Source organism: Pectinophora gossypiella, chromosome 4 (genome assembly GCF_024362695.1).
Source record: "Pectinophora gossypiella chromosome 4, ilPecGoss1.1, whole genome shotgun sequence".
NCBI lineage: Eukaryota > Metazoa > Arthropoda > Insecta > Lepidoptera > Gelechiidae > Pectinophora > Pectinophora gossypiella.
The window spans coordinates 15,580,287-15,605,309 of NC_065407.1; the positions used below are offsets into that span (position 1 = coordinate 15,580,287).

Consider the following 25,023-nt stretch of genomic DNA (forward strand, 5'->3'; position numbering starts at 1 on the left):
CTGAATCTGACGAGTGTTTGCACAGTTTTAATGGCACTCAGTGGAAAAGAACCAGGGGCGAGGCTTTTGTGTGAATTATTAATTCAGGTAAGTATTAAAAAAATCTCTAAGTACCTCTTAAGGATGAGATTTACGTCGCTAAGAGATTTTTATAGAGATATAGGTTACCCTCCGAAGTGCCTCGAGCGAACTTGTAGATTATACGCGTTATTGTAGATGATGTCACTACTCAGATATGGTACCTACCTTCACAAACTTAAATCCAGTAAGCAAATTTTTATTTTATCTGGATTCTAGACACTACCTAAGGCAATGCTTTAGATGAATCCACATCGATACTAACTACTAGGTGGTATTGTTTGTGAGATTGACAAACAGGTTTGAAATATGTAGGTAAATATGAATTAAGACACAAATAAACTGGAGTTTATATAGACTGCAGTTTTGTCGTCGCAGCATAGGGTAAGGAACAATACTACGTATAGATTAGCAACTCTCCGCTCCCCACCAGCGGCTGAGCTAAGTTTACCTCACTCCCCCACGAACATAGTGTAGTCTTCAATCGTATGGCGTCAGACGTCACACACACAGGTGCGCGTGTACGATAACGTCAATGTGTAGTGTCTTTGTAAACCGAGGTGATTTGTCCGGGGTGTGGTGTCAGTCAGGTAACTGGGATTTTAACTAGTTTTTATATGTATGATTTCACGTTTCGGTCCGTTTTTATTTGTTTTTGAACATCTACTGAACAGAGAATAAAGGCTCAAAAAGTTTCCATATAATAATTATAATGTATTTTATACAGCCGTCAAAAGCTGTCATCTGCGCAGGACAAGTTTAAATTAAGTGCGTAAGCCTGCGCGCATACATATTATATATACACACTCTCTTGTCCGCCCACTTCTTAGCCTGGTGGAACCCGTGGAACGGATAGCCGATACGGCTGGAGGAGTATATAATGGATTTTCTACAAATAGCTGTGCCATAATCACAGACAAAGGACTGGACGTGGCAGGAGTAATGTATAGTGACGCAGAGGTCTGCACTTGACGCAAAACTTCGACGAGAGAAGGTTCGTTGGGCACCTCGTCTCACTAACTAGGGTAGTAAGATGACTGATTACTTCTAGTGGCCGATGAAGGTTCGGTTTTAGGCCGAAGGTTGTGGCGATAGCGATTAATCGGCAATCGGCTTCGGCCAAAAATCGACCTTCGGTCGGAAACTAATTATTTCCTAGATTCATCTTTTAATCGACCTTCACAGGAAGAACTGGAGTGATATCAAATTACCCGCAGTAGATTGCCCGTAGCTTTGTGACCTTGACTTATTTTAAGTTATACCTACTAGTACATAAATAGTTTTGTCTGTGTAGCCTTTGGCATTATCTCGATAGCTCGAGAGTTTTATTGAGTTGCTATTGGCAGAATGATACTATAATTTGATGTTAATCTTCTATCGTGTGGGTTGTAAGATGGATTACCAACCTCATCAACCCTGGGGTATTATTGAGCCGCCAAAGGCCCCTGACATGGCTCATGTAACGACTAACGGATCATCTTACTTTCGGACAATCAGGTGATCAGTCTGTAATGTCCTAACCAAACTATGTATCAAAGAGTATTTTTTATGTTATTTCCCCACTGGGATTTGAACCCGGGACCTCCGGATCGTGTGCCTAACGCTCAACCACTGGATCACGAGGCCGTTTGTGACGTTAATGCCTCTACGGGTTTTGTTTCTTTTGAACAATGATAAGCCTCTCTTGTACTAAATGTGCTGCTTTCGTTTATTAATCTGTCTCTCCTATACTTGTATAGAAGAGATCACTTTTACTTTTAACGATAACGACCGAACTATATTCGGTTCTCAAACTTGTTCTTTTGTGGGCGCGAAATAGTTACAAGTTTATCTTTTTGAGCAAGTAATAATCGTCCAATGATGTCTGATGCAAGTTTACAAAGAGATAAGTTAAAAAAAGCGTAAAAGAAAGATGTGGTTTATCTTTTACTTTGAAGATTGTTTGGTCGTTATTTCTGGATTTAGGTTTCTACTTTCTCTAATTTCTTTACTAAGTAACTGTCGCATTTATAACATAATCAGTTTATCAAATGTAGAAGAAACTAATCAATTGACATTGAAGCAATGTTTAGCTGAGTCACGTAGTAGAAAGCTATAGCCAACGATGTTGTTAATAGTCACTGAATAGATCATCGTGACATCGTAATAAAAACACTCATTTTACATTAACAGCTGAGAGATCGTCGTAAAATTTACCATATTCATAAAAGAACAAGGTCTATAGTATCTAGTCGTTTGGTTTGAATCCATCTTTGTAGGAAGACAAAGAAGTGTATGATTCTTGAGCGTATTTAGATAGCGAGAGATAGGAAAGCCTATAAAGATTTACGGGTAATGGAACGTTTACAGACGTGATAAGAGAAGCAGTTGAAAGTTAATTATTATGAAATTTTAATTCTATATAATAGACACAGTAATTGTCTAGCTGGTAGGAACTCTCAATGTTGCTTGCAGGCCTTATAACATTGAATTAAAGAACGGAAGGATCAGATGCGTTAAAATAGCCACATCGAAGCAATTCATCTAAGAAAGCAAAATTGCTATTATCGTAGATGGCTTGCTTCCATGTGGCCTTTTTAACCCCCCCGGTGTTCTAAAAACGCCACATTGAAGCAATTAATCTAAAAAGCAATATTGCAATTAGACATTTGCGCACGTAAAACTAAATGCGGAATATCGACAAATGTTAAATAGCAATGTTGCTTTTTTAGATGAATTGTTTCTATGTGGCCTTTTTTAATCCGCCTTTATCTGATATCACACGAATTTCCTTTTGAAGGAAATAATTTTTAGAACTATGTGTGTTCCTGTAACTGATTATACCTTACCGAGGATATATCGAGAGATAATATACCGAGTGTTAGTGACATCGTAAAGAAAACTTTGAGGGATGATTTAGACCATGATTCTGAGTCGATATCAAGTGGAATTTTCCATCGCAAAAGTATGGAACTGAAAGTTTAATTAAAAAAAAACCACCATCATTTTCATGAATTTTGATATTAACTCGGAATCATGGTCTGAAACATCCCCCACAGTATCGGTACGATGTGACTAACACCCTGTATATTATTTTATTATTTATTTATTTGTTCATAAAGCATGGTGCAATAAAGATATTACCATTTAAGTAGTGTACCTACAAGAATCTCAGTCATTGCCGCAATTTGGCATGCAAAAATAATTTATAAAACTTATTTACGGTAAAAAAATACATATTATATACGGTTTCAAGAAGCAAAATCAATATATATAACATAACATAAAAAATACTTTATAGCACAAACAGGAAAAAACAAAATACAAAACAAAAGAGAAATAGAATAATATATGTCGTAACAGTGGGGGGTGTCGGTCGTAACATTATCATCAGAATGGAGGGTGGGCGTTAGAAGACAATAATGGCCGTCAATAGTATCACAATCATTTTATTTACTTCCACATAGTTCTTGTATCACGATTAGATAAAGTCACAGAATAAGATACACACTCACGGCAACGTCACGGTATTCGTAATGGTTACACAGTCTCTCGTTATCTAGCGCGCATAAGGACGTTAGCGCGAAGGGGCTACTCGCCCTCTACTTGCCCTCCACCACCCATGGTTCCTATATTCGGACCGAATCATCGGGACATGTGAACGTACTTGCTAGGTACTCTTTTCCGATCACACTTTCTTGACGTCCCTACAAGTTATAGGTGAGCGACTATAGCACTCCACGTTCCGATCGTAATTATTCGACACGTCCGCTCAAGACGATGGTTCGCGGTAGACTGCCCGACTATAACGGCAGTGCACGTCCGCTCGACACGACGACTCTGTAGTGACTCCCCCGACTTCACCCCGCTCTGCTCGTACGCCACCTGACGTCAGAGCGTTGCAACTTCATGATGGAAGTGTTGCAACTTCATTATAGTGTCTAATTTGATCAATTTCTCTTCTTTATTCATGTCTAACTCCGACACGGCCATCCTGCGTGACACACGTCCTCGTGTGTTAATCTGAAACAATATACCACAGCACAGTATCCAAGTTCGCTCGGTCATTTCTGACCTAACATGAGACTCTATAAAGGACTCTACATGAGCTCTACTTGTGACTCTACACGAGCTCTACTTGTGACTCTACACGAGCTCTACTTGTGACTCTACACGAGCTCTACTTGTGACTCTACACGAGCTCTACTTGTGACTCTACACGAGCTCTACTTGTGACTCTACACGAGCTCTACTTGTGACTCTACACGAGCTCTACTTGTGACTCTACACGAGCTCTACTTGTGACTCTACATGAGCTCACATTACATCATGATAAATCATCAACTAACAATACACGGACCATTGACCAGTATTCACACACTATAAACAACCAAACTTGAAAATCCAATTACTCTTTACACATCGGTCGTTACTATCACCTAAACGAGCGATAGTAACTCATGCCACTCTACTGAGCGACGATATCTCAAAACCAGGCGTCACTACCACCTAAATCGAGCGGTAGCAACTCATGCCACTCTACTGAGTGACGATATCTCACAACCAGGCGTCACTACCACCTAAATCGAGCGGTAGCAACTCATGCCACTTACACCAAGTGACGATATCTCACAACCAGGCGTCACTACCACCTAAATCGAGCGGTAGCAACTCATGCCACTTACACCAAGTGACGATATCTCAACACAGTCGTTGCTGCCACCTAAACCGAGCGACAGCAACTCATGCCACTTACACCAAGTGACGATATCTCAACACAGTCGTTGCTGCCACCTAAATCGAGCGACAGCAACTCATGCCACTTACACCAAGTGACGATATCCCAACACAGTCGTCACTGCCACCTATATCGAGCGACAGCAACTCATGCCACTTACACCAAGTGACGATATCTCAACACAGTCGTCACTGCCACCTAAATCGAGCGACAGCAACTCATGCCACTTACACCAAGTGACGATATCTCAACACAGCTAGCACACAAACTTTACATCTTAGTTGGTAGAATAGTGGTCAATGGGTTACAAAATTTCTTTTACATCACCAATTTCTAATTTGTGCAGTTCGACTAATTCTACCGGAGGTCAACTTGACTTAGATTCAGGTACAATGTCATGACCAAATACAAAGTCAACATGACATCCAGGCCTCGACCGCATACCTGTAGTTTCTAAGACGAGCAGCACAAAAGTGGCTGCAGCCCCGAACACTACAAGTGCACAGCTTCCTATCAGAGTTGCTCCGAAACAGGTCAATCATAGCTTTCATTACTCAATTAAATCAACCAACATTACACATCTACTGCAAAGCACAACAGACTGTAATATTCCTCCCCAAACTGCGGTTACGCTACAAAACAGTCATGAGTCACAACATCCCCTCCCGGGATGGCCACCATGGTCCACGACCACAAAACGACAGAGCACCCTGCTCTCACACACACAAGTCATAAAGTCACAATGTAGCGACCAACACCTCGAGGAAATATTACCGCACTTAAACAATTACCAATTCGGTATTATCATTATTTAGAATGTTTTGCTCCAATTTTCTCACTAATGATTTACTGTTTCGGGCATTTTCTAAGCCTATTTCATTTAAGTAATCATAATCCAAATGATTTTACTTCAGAATGTTTACTTCACTTCATTACGATTTCCAATTTAACTAAAGTTAACAAAAGAGAACTTTCTTTTCAATTTTCTAAGTCCTAATTTTGTATGGGACCCTTTTTGCGACACCCCGACCACTATATTCGTTTGTATCCTATTAAAACTTCCCATATTTCAAATCAGGTAAAACAGATACGACTCACCAGGACTTATAAGAATTTCCAATAAAAGATCAACCACTGGTCTTGTGACATGGTTTAGGTCTTCAACAACACCAGCGCAGCAAGTCCGGCTGGTATACAACTCGCTGCCATGATGTCGTCACTTTACACGGCTACAGCTCAGCCCGCACCACTTACATCGCCGCTAGCAATCCACCAGTTGCCGAACCACGTGGCAAGTTATGACATGAAACAAAAGAATTCACTGTATTATCGTATTCACATGACTTTCTTTCAATCAGTTTAAAAAGATTACAATAAAGAATGTTGAATATTGAAACATTTGATGAATGACGGTAGATTACAAAACACGTTATTTAACAAGACATCATATCATGACTAACCTCCACCCGCTTGGAGTGAGAAAATACAACTTTAACCACGCAGGTTAAGCGTGTCTACACCAATTCGAAATATTTTTAAACCAAAATACAAAGATTTGACAATGATGAAAACAGATTGGAAAACGCGGTATGATTGACACGGATTGACACAATATGTCTCGTCAATTTTGTTTTTTAAAAAATCAATTTCCTCATTATTAGAAACGAACATTCACATAGCAATGAAATCAATAACAATAAGGTTCCAGTATGAAAACGACTCACCGTAATAACAGTTTCCAAGTTGAGGTACCATAATTTCCAAACACGACTGCATACATTACGGAAATATTGTGATGTTCACCCCATCATATCTTACGGCATGTAGTGATGTCGATCATTAACAAGGTCCAGGTCACTTCAAATTCAGGTCCATCTCCAAATTCAGGCATGGCTGTAGACTACATCTTCATCACGTGGTCACACGAATGTGATAATCATCATAATCTTCTTCTGATTGTGATAATCGAAACTTGCATTGTCTTGTTGTGAACGTCACATCACGTTGTCTTCATCCAAGTTCACTAATCCCACTTCTGATGTCGTAGCAGTGTGGGTGTCGCGTAACATTATCATCAGAATGGAGGGTGGGCGTTAGAAGACAATAATGGCCGTCAATAGTATCACAATCATTTTATTTACTTCCACATAGTTCTTGTATCACGATTAGATAAAGTCACAGAATAAGATACACACTCACGGCAACGTCACGGTATTCGTAATGGTTACACAGTCTCTCGTTATCTAGCGCGCATAAGGACGTTAGCGCGAAGGGGCTACTCGCCCTCTACTTGCCCTCCACCACCCATGGTTCCTATATTCGGACCGAATCATCGGGACATGTGAACGTACTTGCTAGGTACTCTTTTCCGATCACACTTTCTTGACGTCCCTACAAGTTATAGGTGAGCGACTATAGCACTCCACGTTCCGATCGTAATTATTCGACACGTCCGCTCAAGACGATGGTTCGCGGTAGACTGCCCGACTATAACGGCAGTGCACGTCCGCTCGACACGACGACTCTGTAGTGACTCCCCCGACTTCACCCCGCTCTGCTCGTACGCCACCTGACGTCAGAGCGTTGCAACTTCATGATGGAAGTGTTGCAACTTCATTATAGTGTCTAATTTGATCAATTTCTCTTCTTTATTCATGTCTAACTCCGACATATATATTATATTTTTTCTTCTAGTTTTTTTCTTGTACATGATCTGTGTTTGTGTGTGCAATGAAGTGTTTATTAATTCAGTCATTCATCAATATCTTACATACTTTCAGAAAAATAATAGGTATTCATTTGACCGTATTACTTTTTATTTGGAAAGCAAATAATATTGCATTCAAATATTTACTTTTTAAAAGTCAAATGTAAGCGAATGACTAACACAAAATGGCGTGACAAAAGTATTACAATATTATAATAGTTTTGTTAACCTCATTGCCAACAATGTATTTTTAATTATTTTTCTCATATATTTCTTACTAAAACTATCAGGGAAATGTAATTTAGATAACAAAGCGGTAACGGTTGTTAGTTTATTATACTGCTAATGTAAGTGTGATAAACAAAGAGAAGGAATAGCGTTTCGTATAAAGAAGAAATAAAGTTCTTGCCATTTCGTATACAAAAAATTAAATAAAAAAATAATAAAAGTAAGAAAATAAAGCGAAACCGGCCACACAGATGACAGAAACGATGACGATGTAAGAAAAAAATATTAGCCTCTGTGCATTTTAACATTATTCTTAGTTAGAGGACCATAATTAAATATTACATTATTTATTAAAGATTATTTCTCTCCATGTTATAATGAACTCTAAATCTAAAATTATGAAGTTTCTTTTTCATAATTCACAAGCCAATTTAATTAAAAAAGGAAAACATAAAATAAAACAAATCAAAAATAAAATAAAATTATTTACAATAAAAATCTTTAAAAATACGACGAACAAATAACGCTAACGGGAGTCCGCTAATGGTAACTTGACTTCACTGAAGTGTTTTACACTACATTTGGTGTACACTAGTTCCAAGTCGACAAAAACTGGACAATACCTCGACCAACACTACACTCGGTCTTATTACCTTCTTTGGAAGTACACTAGACTTCAAAATAAAAATCACGCATTGAAAACATACGATCAAGTCACTACCATTTAAGGAAGTAACGGAATCAGCAGTTATGAACAGACATTATCACATTTGTTACCTCAGATAATAGAAGTGTTACCGTCTGCGATGACGATGACAAATACTTGTGTTATGATAAAATGATTGCATAACAGTATCGCGAGTAACATAACGTAATGACGGCGCACGCGTCGCCGCGTCGCAGGCGCAGCCTACAAGATGGCCATCTATCACTTTGTTGAGACAGCCGTAGTTGATAATCGCACGCGGATTGGCCTGCGTCAATGCCATTGCAGCTGACTTTATACTTGACACAGTTATCTGCCCTGCTCTAATGTTCAACATTTTATAACAAAGCTCCAAATACAATCGCCAGGCCATTTCGTGCTCTACCGAGTAAAAGGAACGCAGCGAAAGATGTACGAAATTGTACTTATATTAACGTATTTTCAGCGTCGTGATTTGATTAATTTAAAAGACATTTCACGAGTACCGGGGCGTAAAATCTATGGAGGACTATCTCTTTTGTGACGTGCTAAAGTAATCTTGAGAATTTGTAAATAGTTACATGCCGGTAATTTGTAGGTTGCAAGATAACGACCTTTGCATGCCCAGGTCATTGCTCAACGAAGAAAAACATTTCGTCAATACATTAGTGTGAGAATGTTTATAGATTTACCAAGCAATGTGTTTAAACATGAAGACATGCCATTCCTGTCTAGTCACTTTTGAATTCAAAACATGACAATAATAGTGAATATTGAACAACAGTAAATATTACAAAATAATACAAAAACTCTTTATCGCACAATCCCACAAGAAAAACTTATTAAAATATAATAAACGTTTTATTTTCTTTTACAAACGTTTTCTTTTAATGTGAACATAAACAGTCATCGCGTGAAGTGACAGTTTCAGCGATAATAGTAAGTAATTTGTTTAAGTGTATACTTTATTAGTCACAGATTAGTTAGACATAAGCAGTAGTATACAGGGTGTTAGTGACATCGTAACCAAAACTGAGGGATGATTCGGGCCATGATTCTGAGTTGATATCAAGTGGAATTTTCCGTCGCAAAAGCATGGAACTGAAAACAATCAGAATCATGGTCTGAATCGTCCCCCAGTATTCGTTACGGTGTCCATAACACCGATACGTACTTGTATGGGTACCTGTACGTACTAGTACGGGGTGTAAGTGACATCGTAACGAAAATCAGGGGAATGATTTAGCTCATTATTCTGAGTTAATATCAAGTAGAATTTTCCATCGCAAAAGTATAGAATTGTAATTAATTAAAAAACACAAGCGTCATGAATTTTCCTACGGAAAATTACACTTGATATTAATTCAGAATCATGGTCTGAGTCATTCCCCTCAGTATTGGTTACGATGTCACTAACACCCTGTTTGAGGGAAAATTGTTTAGATAACGGGCGTATTCAATGTGAAGGCGTAATCGCGAAACATGGCTATCATACGGGCGATTGCGTGACAAAATGAGAATACATGTCGTGTAATCGTGTTAATGAAGTGAATTATCGCACATTATGGCGACACCGCTGTTATACGAAAATTAAATTATTTTTGAAGTGTAATGTGTTCCAATCGCACGCAGTCAGAATTAAATTTATTATATTCCGTACATTACAATTATTTTAACTAATTTCGTGCTTTATCTATGGCTATTAAGAGCTATAACTGTGTTTTTCTTAAATGAATTAGATATTTCAATTCAGATTTAGATTTATTATGACAGATCATAAACATAAAACTCTGTTATATGAAAACATACGTGTGTGCAGTAAGCGAGTGACGTTAACGTTGCAAATAATCATTTCATAAACAGTAAAAATACAAACTTTTTGATTTTCAAAACTAATAGTACAGTCAAGGCTTCTGACCTTTATACAATATTGTATAGTTAATACACACACCATATTATAACCTTGGGTTTCGAATTCTGATGACGTTGCGTTGGCCACTGACCTCCACGATGCAGTAGGTCACTTTCTCTGAAGATGGCAGGTCAACTCGCAGAAAGTGTGTCGTTGTTACATCACGGATTTGGGTTGTGAGCCACGAAAGCAATATGAAGGCCAAGGAATGTTCGATTTTTAAAACGAGAAACCTTCGCTGATAAAGGAACTGTTCACCTCGTTATTATTAAAATCAATCATATTGAGAAACGCAACAACCATGGTCAACACTTCGAGTACAAATCATATCACCCTGTCATTTCTTCTATGACATATGACTATTTGCATATCGTCACCTTATAGTAAATATATGTTCTGAGAGTACTATTCAGAAGCGGAGAACAGGAGTCCTAGTACGGCTTGGAAATAGACAACTCTGGGCGCCATCCCGCTCGCGTCAAACAGAGTACTGTGGGACGGAGGGCAAGAGGAAAACCACTGCTCTATTTTTCCCTAATTTCCAGCATGGAGAATGCTACATATAAATTAGTGATGATGATAGTAAATACCTACCTGGTAAGCGCCTTTCTAAAGAATCACATTCTGGTGTGTTTTTCTTTAACGAAACATAGAAATAATACTACGTATAACCATAGAATAATACGACGACACTTCAATTTATTTTCATTAATTTCAATCCTGGTAATAATTAAAACCACAAATTTTGACCTGAAACTAGCCATCTATTTTGTTGATAATAGTCACATCCGAATCCGAAATCCGAAAAATAATAATATTTTTTGGCATGGCAATATTGTAAGGAATTGAATGGCCGACGCTTCCCGCGAAAGTGTATTTTAATTACAATTTAATTAAATAGTGACATGGAATAAACTGGTGTTTTGCTGCAATTGGAACTAGAACCCTCGACCTCTCACCATCTACTACACCTACAGTCCACACACACCAAGAGCCGAACACCGAATTTGTTTTTTGAAAAATGCGCTTACGATGGCTAAGTATAAGGTGATGATATGGGACTGTACAAGTTTTCTTTTCAAACCTAAACATGAATGGAAAGCAAATAAATCATTTTGTAAAGTAACATTTATGATCAGAATTAAAACACAATAACGGGTTCACATAAGTAGGGATATGAGACTCCCATATGGTTCGGTAAGAACCCGTTTTTATGTGTTTTAATTATGATAATAACCGCGTAAAACCGCGTGTGTTTTTGAATTTAAACTTAAAATAATTTATGATCAGAGTTCTACTCATAAACTGTTCATACATTGTTCTATTATGTTAATACTTAATCCTTTTACTTCAATCTCTTTTGAGCATTAATTTTTTTGCGGTAATCAATTATCTTTTATGAGGATCATGCTTCATAACATCATGGCAGACTTACGCGCAGGCCATTGCTTATAGGACTCGTAATGGCATTTGATATTAAAATGTTTTTGCCGTAATAACCACCACGCCCGGAGAGTTTGTGGTCGTATGATGGAATTCCACGGACAAAGCGGAGGTACTATACCCTGAATTAATCATGTCGCATAATGACGTCAAAGGAAGAATGGTAGTGAAACGGCCTATTAATTATGTATAAGGTAGTCAACTGTTTTTTCTTTTCATCAACCTACTAACATGAAAATTCTAAAGATTAAGGGTGTTGGGACTCTCACTCAGCAGCAATAGATGGCGAAAGTGTAGCGGTGATCGAAATTATATTTTTTGTGATAGATAAACTAAGCTAAATGAGCTCTACACCTTTTTGCCACTACTTGAAGGTCTAGAGAACCTACAAAAAATAAAAAAATACTATAAATCCTTTTTTTGAGGAGCTCGGTGGCGCAGCGGTAAACGCGCTCGGTCTGCGATTGTTGAAGTTAAGCAACTTTCGCAAAGGCCGGTCATAGGATAGGTGACCGCAAAAAAAAAAGTTTTCATCTCGAGCTCCTTCGTGCTTCGGAAGGCACGTTAAGCCGTTGGTCCCGGTTGCATTAGCAGTCGTTAATAACCATCAATCCACACTGGGCCCGCGTGATGGTTTAAGGCCCGATCTCCCTATCCATCCATAGGGAAGGCCCGTGCCCCAGCAGTGGGGACGTTAATGGGCTGATGATGATGATAAATCCTTTCTATTTTCTTCAGGTTTACTCTGGATCTTGTCAACTTCCTACTTAAATGTTATTTTTATTACTTATTATTAGAAACGAATCTATTGTTGGTGAGCGAGGGTCCCAACACACTTAATTTGCAATCTGCTTTCCAGTATGTCATCTAACGCCTTTTTTAGGATGAGTTTGAGGCATTTGTATGTAGCTGATCGAAGTTTGTACGCCACTTGGAACATGTGACATCACGTGTTCCTATTTCCATTTCTGTTTAACTCCTTGATTTCGGGTGGTTGCAACTATTGCATTTTTCAACGAAATTCCATTCTGTTGTTATGTCTATTTTGGAACTATAATGAAAACCCTATAGATTTACCTTAACATTTAATCATGTATAATTTACTATCTACATTCTTTTTTAAACGTTTTTTTTATTCCATCATGATGCCTAGTGAAGCTAATCTATGAGATTTTCTATTTTAGAAATATTCTCAGTGTCAAGAAAGAAATTTGATACCTACTGATTTTTCCTCTATTTTATTTACATTACATATTAGTGTGTTGCTGAAGATGCAGTTTTGAGTACGCTCACGTCTATGCAAGAGGATCTACAAGATACGAAGTAACTTAATTTACTACGCCCGTCTTTCCTTGAACGTGTTGGATATCTTGAATAACCTCATTTGAACCGTTGGAAGTAGTTGGATACGAGTAATCTATGAGTCACTTCTGTTTACAATTCCCCCTAATAAATTGGAGGGGATAGAGTTTACGTATGTTAGGTTACGTAGTTCTTCACAATATAATTTCAAGATAAGTAACTTGTAACGTAAACAATATCGTTTATTATTTATAAATACAGATAATACTTTTATTGCTTCTATTTTATTGTACAACGTCTTGTAGTCAATTTTAACGTCAAGTTTCGAATGCATTCGTTCAAATGCGGAGCTCAAAAGGCAAAATCAACTAGAATTAGAATGACTTTGACTAAAGACTCCATAAAAGCTTTACGAATCGTAAAATAAATCAAGTTTTTTCAAGCTGAAGGTCATGAGAGTGACTTATCTAATTTTGTGATGTTATGAGTATCTCCTTTGTGACCTTACAGTCAAAGTTGGCGAGCGGACAGTGACAGTTGTATATTAATCATAATAATTAGACCTTTTAGATCACCACATATGGGCGTTGAAGTCACCTTGAAAATTTTATGACTATAATTATTATTTATGACAATTACTTCAGTCTTTAAGGACTCCTATAATTGCGCAGTTCGTGTGGAGTTGGATTCGTTCGATTGTATGTTATTAAAACGATGTTTAAAATATTAATATCTTTTGTACGTCACGGCAAATGGTAAGTGGACAGTTATTATGTAAGTTCTATTTTGATTAACTGAAAAATGTATCGGTAATAGACGTAGAATACTCAAATAATTTAATTTTCGATTTGACTTTAATCTGACTGTAGTAAAAGATAAACTAATCGTGACTTTAAATGAAGGAGAAATTAAATTTAGAGAAGACGAGAATCGAGATGAATGGTGGCTATTTTGGTGCTTCATTGGAAGGTCAATAGAAAGTGCAAGCCTAGTAGGGTTGCGTTGCCACCTTCAAGAGAGTATTTTTTTTATAAATTATCAAAATATTAGTACTTTCCGAACGTGCAGCGAAATAAAAAATACGTACACACATTTTTGGATACGTTTGGTTTGTAAGATACGTTATATTAATTTCAAAGGCTGGTTAATCTATATTCAGGCGACTAAATGAAAAAAATAAACCAGCTATAAAATGTAGTAAGTAGATAACTAGATGATACATTTGCGTAATACATTGCTTTTCATCATCCTCATCAATTAGCCCGCATCATCGCACTGCTGGGTATATGCCTCCTCCATTTTGTACCAGTCTTTCTAGTCAACTAAATATAATATAATATAACATAAATATACCCTATTTGCAGGACACAGACCACTCTGAACACTCCCCCATACCTTCCCCTTTCATTTTGTTTTTTTTTTTTTAAATTACAGGATAATACACTCAAATGTAGTATGGGTGGCTACCCTAGTGTGGAGTAGCATTTTGGCGCGCATTGTCTTGACTCATAAGTATCATAACTCATAGGGTATTCTAGTCGAAAGGCGCTTAGCTTCTCACTTTACACCTGCTGCAATATCTCCGTGTTATCATTAAGAATAATCTATTTATAAATCGTGCATGTGGCCGATATCTATCTGCAATTTATAGCTGTTCTATATAAACAATCTTTGGATATTTGATTTGTGATTTCCATAAACTCTTTACTTTTCGTTGGTTATGCAAAAACACGCAGTTTTCTAACGTAGATTCAAAACTGTTAGGTTTGTTAGTAATATAATGCAGCTTGTGCGAAAGATTGTTAGATACCTTACTAAGTAAACATAAGTTAAAGCAGAGTAATCTGTTTATCTATGTACTTCACTACACTGGGAATCCCCGTGTGGGATATATATCGATATTTGTCACGCACGTTCAAATTGATAACACTAATAAAACTTAAGCTCACGACTTCAAATATTCCCAATATTGAGCTAGTCAGGGATCAGAAGTCTAACAAAAAGCTCGGTGAGATGTGGGTATATCATACTGTAGATAAATAGATAAAATACTTTATTGAGCAAACTGGACACAAGATACAGAAATACACTGTACATATAATATTATTGTCATTATATATATATATATATATTGAAAGCCCGACCGCCTACGGCGATCAATTATGCATATTTAAATGGTGTGCTCACATGCCCACTATGTGCGAGGATCTTTTCCAATAAGATTGGCTATATAAGCCACATGCGAGCACATGAACGTCGGAGTTGAAGCAGTCGCCGTAGCCGAAATCGGCTGGATCGCATCATCATCATCATCATTGTAGAGCAGTATTTTCTACTAAATAGATAATATTGTTTGTTTATCTATAGGTGAGTAATATTAACGCGAAGTTTATATTGTAATAATTTATCACTCAAAACAAGATATAATTTCCATTATATCTGTCGTTGTACTATCTGTATATCAATTAATCAAGTCTGTGAACTATTTCGAGCATCTACTGAATTATAATTCCGTGTAATTTTAACATAGGTACTGTGGGTAAGTTAAATTATAATAATTGATTAAGAGTGGAAAAAATATTGTGTCCTGTTCCCATTAAACCCGTTCCACCAAGCTGTTCCAATACCAAGTACCAAGTTCGACGAATAGATAAACATATCGAAGTGAGTCATATAGTAAGAGATTTCGCAATAAATAGATAACCGTCCATAGAGACACACGCGGGTGGCTGTCCTGCGATAACAGTGTAACCTCGTCCGATTAAACTAGTAAAGTCACTGTCGACGATCAAGGTTTTACGATCGTGTTTTTTTATTAAATGGGTTTATGAATAACTCATATTATGTCATATTGTATTATAAATATAATGTGAAAAACATAAATTGGACGTCGCATCTTGGTGAGCCGTAGACACTAAAGGGGCACTTTTACTTCCAGTCCAACACAGAAGTAATAAAGACCAGGGCAGTGGTACTAGAGTAGGATGATATAGAAACAACATATATTTTAAATATCTTTACTCCTTATATTTTCACAAAATCCTCTAACCCGGCCGACATCGCACCATCGAGTCGCCTTTCTTACTTTTTAAAACTGCCTTACGTCCCATTCATTAACCATCCTCCTTTCATACCATAAACAATCAAATTCCCATTCATTATCCTTCCATAGTATTCTCACTTTCCTACAGCTCGGTACTTCATCATCAGCATTTTTGATGAGAAGTACTACTAATCGCAACACTCCCGAATGCTGTTCAACAAAGTTCGAGTCGAGTATCCTAAAACTTTTTGAATTTGGAACATCAAAACTATAAATTAAAAACCTTATAATACCCACTATAGAATGACATTTATTATATTTTAATCCTAACACTCGTATATAATACAATTCTGATAATCCTTACGAAACAAACTTCTTTTTATGAGAAATGTAATAAGTGTTGTTTATACAGTATTAACGTTACAACTTTAATAAAGTATAGGGCTCAAGCCGGCTTAAAGTATTTGCGCAAAATTATATTAAGAGATATTACAATAATCGTACGACGGCCTTGTTAGATTACGTTGAATTGTAGTACGTTCTGGTTTAACATTAGTTTTCAGTCGTAAAATGTTAATATGCAGCTATTATTATAGACTCTGGATATAGTTTGGTTTGGTAGTGGTTTTCCATTCGCGAGTAGGAAGGTCAGACAGGCAGTCGCTTCTGTAAAAAAATCGGCCCAGTCAAATTTTCAGGATAGGCAAGCCAACACCGTGAAAAAAACGAGATGACGCTGATGACTCTGGATTTAGTTCGCAGAAGGTTCGAAAGAGAAACCTTTGTCCAGCAGTGGGATCAAAATAAACCTATTTTTGGTGCTAATATACACATGTGTCTCTACCACTCTACTACATGTATGTGGGATATAGAAATAACACGGGATATTATAAATATTTTTACTCCTTATATTTTAACAAAATCCTCTAACCCGACCGACATCGCACCATCAACTCGCTTTTCTTACTTTTTAAAACTGTCTTACGTCCCATTCATTAACCATCCTCCTTTCATACCATAAACAATAAAATTCCCATTCATTATCCTTTTATAGTATTCTCACTTTCTTACATGTTGTATACATGCCAGTTTAATTTGTAAACAATTGTATAGGTACCTTAGCACGTAATATACACATTGTTATATTGTGTATTTATGTGTATTTCAACCTGTATCATATATCCTTTGTTTCTACACAAAATCCTTTTACCTTTTAAAGCTATCCAAGCAACTAACAACGCACGTACTCTGCATACCAAACTTACTTGCATACAGCTCCTAAGTACTATACTCATTACTTTAGCCAAACAAAAGCTTTTATAAGCTTCTTTGTTTTTTTTTTATAAAGTAAAACGTGAGATACGGCTTTGTTTAAGCAAATTGCTCGTCATAATAAGTAATGTTACATACATTAGCATAATTGTGAACGGTTCATTATATTTGGCTTGACGTGTATCAGGGAATTGAATAAACAAATCTTATTTACGAGTCGCTGACGCCGCTTGTCGGCTTGTGACGGGACTTACAATGTTTTTGTTTTTATCCGACTGCCTCAGAATGAGGGTTATGTTTTATTATAAAAGGAAATAGTGTGGAACAAGTAATGAAAAAGCAAAACCCGACTACGTTAGTTGTCACTGAAAAGTACTTTTATTTTGTTCGTTATTAATTTCTGGAGAAATTATGTTTAGGTGTCTCACAATATTTGTGTATAAAGACAATACAAAATATTTGATTTTATGTAGGCAAACTTCAAACAAATTGACATACGTAACGCATTTGGATACAATTGAATGGATGAAATATACCAAGACCAAAATATTCGAAAGAAAAAATACGATAAAAGATTCATGTATGATACAATATTTGCCCGCCGTTATGTGGAAAATTTTCTGTAGCAGCATTTCTTTTTCATGACGGTGGTTGAAAGGCAACTCCCGGGGTGAAGCGGTACTCGCCTGAAAAAATCCTGGTAATTGCGATAACCAACGCGCCCACGTACCTGCAGACTTTTTAATTAAAACGGGCATGTTTTAACATGTTGAAACCAAATATGTTTCTGGCAGAGCGGTTTCATCATACCTACCTACTTAATTTAAAGTTTTCATATTTTTACGCGTATTATAAGCTGGCTTTCAGTGGTTTAAGAGTAGGTACATTTATGAAAATTTAAAGATTTCTGATGTGAAGTTCGAAGAGAAAAGCCTAGGCGTACATAGCGACATCAAATCCAGGATGTTTTAAAGAAACGCCTGGTCAAAAACACTAAGGCCGGGTTTCCACTGACACGAAGATGGGCGGAGAAGAGCGGAGATGTGTGGATTTGACCAATCACAGCTTTCGAGAGAGCGAAAAACGAAGACGCTCTGTCACTCTGTCCCTCACGGTGATTGGTCGATTCCTGCACATTTATGCTCATCTCCGCACAGCTCCGCGTCAATGGAAACGCAACCTAAACTGGAAGAAGTGAAAGTGATGTCAGGATCGTAGTTAGCGGAATTCCGTGGCTTCTGCTTATCCCAACGAGAAATAAACGTGATCTTATATATATGTGTGTATATTTTTAAAACCGTAGTATTTTAGAATGCTATCATAATTACTACATCTAAGTTATCAACATAAAACGTATAACAATAAAGAGGATATTTCCGAGCGTCTATAAAACACGCGACATGAATATAGCTGTAAACCGCGACTGATGAAGCCATGTAATCTTATTTTATATTATATCTTAATAATAATCTCAATAGCCAGAGAAGCGGATTATTTTCTTTATACCACAAATGGTATGATAATCAAGCGAGATGTAATCTATCGAACAATGAGATTGAAATAGGTTAACGTAACATCTTACGTTCAATTTACTGTATATATACTCATGCTTTATAATCTGCTCCTTGTAATTCTACCAAGGCAGGCATAGACGTTTGCTTCAAGGCAATCTTTTATAATGTATTAATGTATTGAACTGAACATAAATAAAGTTACACCCGTAATTTATTTTACCGTACATTGACATAAAAATAATTATATAATAAAATGGTGTATATTGCTGTCACTTTCAACTGTTATAAAATTACCTTTAATTTGGGGTGCCTAAGTATATTAGCGATGCTTAACTTGTCTATTAGCTTTCTCATTTTTTATTTTATCGCCTATAGTATGGTTATTTTATCGAAATTGACTTCTGTGAAATGCCCCAGACTCATACCATGCTTGGACCAAATACCATTGGACTTAATCACATGCAAAAATTCTATGGAAATCGCTATTAATTTATTTGTGATTATTTCTTTTGTGAATGAATAGGTCGGTAGTCAGACCAGTTTTACTGAGAACATGGTGTAATTATTTCAGATCCGCTTTTATTTGTATTTGGCTATTTGCTATCGCGATGGAAGTTTACCTTGTTAAACAACTTGCTAATTGCTTTCATGTTTGTGACGTGGGCGCGGCGCCGTGGGGTATACGCTCCTCTTTCAAGATTAATAAACGCGTCCACAATAACTTCATAAAGCTACGTAGCTACAGGAATCCTTATATTGTCTTGTATAACAACTCCCAGTAGACATTGTTTGTGTGGGAGTTACCAGTGGCGCATGCCAGTTTATGTATCTACTCGGTAAGCTTAACTATATTAGACTTAGCTTGAAAAGCATTTTAATAGTAACGGGACGATTTCGTCCCGCATTATGCTATTTAGCATAACATAGCATCACGCCTGTTCCCTGAAGGGGTACACACAGGTATATAATATAACACCCACTCCTCGCCAGCTATGTTTAAGTCCCATGTAATTGGGGGTGAGTCTGTTGCCATTGACCGGGCACAAATCCCACGTAACATCTATCAAATCATTTGATTTCAATTTGAATCAGTATATTTATACTTTATTGCACAGAACTAGATTTTAACAATCGGACATAACACATGAATACAGTACAATTTGGGCGGCCTTGTTGCTCTAGAGCATTTTTTGTCAGGCAACCACCAAAAGGAAACATACATTTACCACCACCTTATGGTCATTTCGACAAACATCCGTCTTGCTTTTTTGTAATTGTTTTAGTGGAAATTTGATATGATGTTGTTGACTTTTTTTTTGTGTGTGGCGTCCTTTTATAATAAACTTTTTCTATTCTATTCTATTCTATTTACAAACAACTTGGATGCGGGATGGTGCAACAAAAAATAAATACCAAAAAGTAAAACTAAAGTTAATATAATAAGTACTCTATAAGAACCACGCTCTTGTCGGTGTAGCTAGGTTAAAAAAATATCTTTGATCCAATCATGAATTCAAACCCACAAAGTCGAATTCAGTGGTTTGGAGTCCGAACCGCGATTCGTTCCGTGACACAATGATGTAAGTCACGCGTTTATCGAACAGGGCTATTACGGATAGGGTATTTGACTGGGTCAAAGATAATCGATCGAGATAAATCTAGAAAGAGAAGCCAGTCTAACATGATCAAAAATCAACCTCATTTTACTTTTCGAGTTATTTTCGAATTTTAATTATGAATTAAGAAACAATGAGTACGACGTTAGACCGCTTTTATCGATGACGTCACAGGACAGTATTTCCATACAAACTCCAAAGAAAACATTCATTTTGACGTTTCGTAAAAAGTATCTCATTTGACTAGGTTGTCAAGAAGCTTATTATAGGAGGAAATGTCTGGCTGAAAATAAGGTGTTATTAAATTTGGAAATCTTTAGCACTAGCAAAGAAATAATGGTGAATTTACCGTGCTAGGTTCCGATTTCCAGACAAAATACTTATCAATGGTGAATGGATATTAAAAGGACTTTGGGCTTTACTACGCCACGTGGAGTATCTACTTTCGGGGAGTGTTCAGCTTAATATTGATTTAATCTGGACATACGCAGACCAAAACACGCCAGTTTACAATCTGGCCGTGACCTGGGAGAATAAAAAATAGCTAAATGAAGTATGCTAATGCCAAGGACACGGGAGCGGTCCCGCCCTAAATGTCATCAAATTTATTTATTTTATAAACGTTATAAAGTAAATAGCCACTAAATGCCTCAGCATAATCATAATTACATGCTTCCAACAAGGTATCTAACACAATGGGCACATCGAAGAGGGCGAATGCTCAAATGTCAAATTAAAATAAGCATAAGTTCCTGGTACAAGGTAAGTCAGGGCCCACTCCGGACACTTCATACAAAAATCTTCGTTTTACACAGACACCACACATTGACGTTATCGTACACGCGCATCTGTGTGCGTGACGTCTGGCGCCCATACTATTGAAGACTAAAGTAAGACCGAGGGGAGTGAAGTAAACCTAGCTTAACTGATGGTGGGGAGCGGAGAGTCGCCATTCTATACGTAGTATTATTCCTCATTCTTTGGTCAGGATAAGATAAGACACCTCTTATCAATTCAGCGAAGAAGGCACCGTAGGACAGTTCAAGAATTTTTGACCTAATCATCAAGTCAGCGTTCAGTTCCAAACCAACGAAATGACTCACTTGGTTTAACAGCCACTGGTAAAATCTTTGAAGTAGTCTGGCTGACGCATGTCGGAAACTTACAGTGGTAAACTTACCTACTTTATGTTAGTTTACGCTTTGCGAATTCGCGTCACATAGGTACTTATTGTGTACATTTTATTACGGCCAAAATCAAATTTGTTTAAATTCAGTAGCCAATGGCAAATTTACAGCTTAGTCAAACGAGATACTTGTTACAAAACTTCAGAAACGATCATTTTCCATTGAATTCGTATAGAAATACTGTCCGAGTGACGTCATCAATACAATCGGCCAACCCTCGTACTCATTTCGTACCTAATTAAAATTCGAAAAAGTTAAAAAAGAATGATGAGAATGACTTTTGATAATCTTAGACTGATTTCTACGACTAGATTAACATTTTGTACTCGTAATTGATCTTTAACCCAGTCAAACAACCTATGGGTGGTATTAATAAACTAATCTCAGCTTCGAGACTGCCGTCAAGATTATTTCAATGTGACAGTTCTCATATAAAAACAGAGACTTGAGCATGATCTTGAGGGCAGTCTCAGCTGAGATTCGTTTATTAATACCACCCTAAGATAGAAATCCTTTAATTTTTCTTCAAATAAGTGAAGGTATTATTCTAGTGCGATGCTACAGTTCTATCACCACTGTGGGTATAAGTAAGAAGCGCGTTTTTTAGGTGAAGAAGAACTTAACGCCACTAGAAACTCTCCACGTTACTTGACACTAAGTAGAGATTAGCCACTCTAAAATGTCGAAGACTTATTGACCGTTCGTCCATTCGGTGGTCAGAAATTGCTTAACTCTTCGACTGTTTCCAATCTATCGCAACTATACGGCCAGTTCAGATGTACACCTAAATTGTTTATTTATAGAAATTTTCCACATCTACACCTAAAAAGTGAGTTTACAATCTGATAACGCAATCTGAAACAATAGGTAGGTATTTGCAAGTGAAAAACCTATCGCGGACAAAAGGCCGGTGACAGATTTTACTACTTCTTTTCTTTACTCAGACATTTAATATGAGCAAAAACAAAGTTTAATTACCTACAGCAAAAAAACCGGAGCGAATTGATATTTAATTGCCCTTTGTGCAATGTGCAGAGGATGACGTCTATTCTACTTAGTGCGACTTTATTCCTCGGAATCAGAATCTATAATATATTTTTATTATCTTTATTTCCAGGTTCTGAAAATCATGTTCACATGGATTCTGAAGCGTATATAATTGCACAAGTATAGATGCGTAATATTATATTATTTGATTAGAAAATTCATTATTATTCAAAAGCATCTTTCGCCGAATAATTTGATAATACTTAAATCCATACCTTTACCTTTTGTCTTACCATCCACGCACTGTTGCACACTGTGTTCTTTTTTTACAATTCATAGTTTTAAATGAATCTTCCTAAATCTGGGACACCGATTTGCCGATCGATGTCCACGATTTTATCACTATTGTCTTTACAAAAAAATATAGAAATAAAAGCTGAATTTATCTTTAAAGGACATCTCTTTCCTCCAGCCTTCAATAACTACTACATAATTGGAGGTCATTTAAAGTGGGTCACACATACCCCAATAAAGAACTTAGTAGATAAACATAACATATTTTCTACTAATGAGCGGATGGAGCTAAGAGAAATGAGTAAAATAAATACAATTATCCTTATTTATGTTACATAACGTAATTGAGGAGCTCGGTGGCGCAGCGGTAAACGCGCTCGGTCTGCGATTGTTGAAGTTAAGCAACTTTCGCAAAGGCCGGTCATAGGATGGGTGACCACAAAAAAAAGTTTTCATCTCGAGCTCCTCCGTGCTTCGGAAGGCACGTTAAGCCGTTGGTCCCGGCTGCATTGGCAGTCGTTAATGACCACCAATCCACACTGGGCCCGCGTGGTGGTTTATGGCCCGATCTCCCTATCCATCCATAGGGAAGGCGCCGTGTCCCAGCAGTGGGGACGTTTATGGGCTGGTGATGATTATGATGTTACATAAGTACGATCAACGATCATCCTTCTCTCGTCAAACAGTGGGGAGTCTGATTGTTGAGTTATATAATAATGCTTTAGTTGTTAATTCAATAAAAACGGCTTCACAATTCTTCACTTAAATAATGTTTCCAACAAATTCATACACAGAATTGCTGGTGGACATATTGTAGTCAAAGCCCGATATGCGGCCCCTCCGCGGATTAACTTGCCTATCCCAGGACAAACGCGCTTTTGGGCAATCCCCGAAAAATCTTATTTCGGCCTTTGATTGATGTACTTTTAGTCAATCCTAGGAGTACCTAAGTTCCCAGTAGAAATCCGTTTATGTGGTTTTTGTGCTCTTTAGAGTTTTGGCCTAATCACGCATAGAAACCAAAAACATAAAAAAACATATTATTCAGAAATACAAAACCCGACATTGTCCAAAGTCGTGTAACATTTTCGTGTAAGCTATCACAAACTTACTAGACCACTCCACATGTACAGTCAGTTGCAAAAGTTTATGAATATACTCCGTTTACATTTTTCAAGAGACCTACGAACAATAAGTGTCATTTAATATGTACCAATGATAATGGAAAAAGAGTTGATGTGTCAACCAACTTTTGCCACCGTCTGTACCTACTGTAATATTGAAAAAGCCACATAGCGAGCGGTCGTTAAAACCCCATCAAATCCAAACTCCGATGACTGGATGATTGACATGGGTACGACACCTCTACAGAATAGGTAAACACAATTCAATTGTTTTTCTCTACAGTACCTTCGCTAATTGGTTATCTAGCAGTATGTAGATCGGGAACCCGGTAATGTGTTTTACCAGGTTTGTTTTGTTTTTTGTCAAAGCTAGTAAAATATCTAAGTTTTAAGATCAGATGCAAATATGAACGCGAAGCCTTTGTCTAGACGTAGGCAGCAGCAGTAATTAGTTCAGGGGGTTAAAATGGCCACATCGAAGTAATTCATCTAAGAAGCAATGCAAACAAATATGTCAAATAGCAATATTGCTTTCTTAGATGAATTACTTTGATGTGGCCATTTTAACCCCCTTGAACTTTATACTGTTGCTGCCTACGTCTAGACAAAGGCTTCCCCTTCATATTTCTATCTCTCACTAATAATAATAATCTCGAGATATTGAACATTACCATTACAAATAATGTTAATATTATTTGAAGGTGATTTTGATATCATTTTATAGATAGACGGTAATGAAATATTATTGTTTATTCCATGATGAAAGGACAATAGCTTCTTATTGTTGACGAACAACGGAGTCTACAAACCTATTATACTTGTCAGGGAAACCCCTGAAACGTTTGTGTCACATTTAATTTGATTTCTGTTTATATATTGGCTTGAATCACCTGATTGTCGGAGGGCACGTTAAG

General features: G+C 37.1%; 1 protein-coding gene and 1 long non-coding RNA gene across 2 annotated transcripts in view; both read right to left on the reverse strand.

Annotated features, from left to right (window-relative positions):
- LOC126382337 (phospholipid-transporting ATPase VA) overlaps positions 1-25,023 on the reverse strand; it is a 99,898-nt gene that overhangs the window by 42,958 nt on the left and 31,917 nt on the right. The gene's annotated exons all lie outside the window — the stretch shown is intronic.
- Positions 3,491-12,261, reverse strand: LOC126382431 (uncharacterized). Its single transcript, XR_007569056.1, has 2 exons — positions 4,994-12,261; positions 3,491-4,922 (listed from the first exon to the last, which is right to left on the reverse strand). It is a non-coding gene; the product is annotated as an uncharacterized LOC126382431 (long non-coding RNA).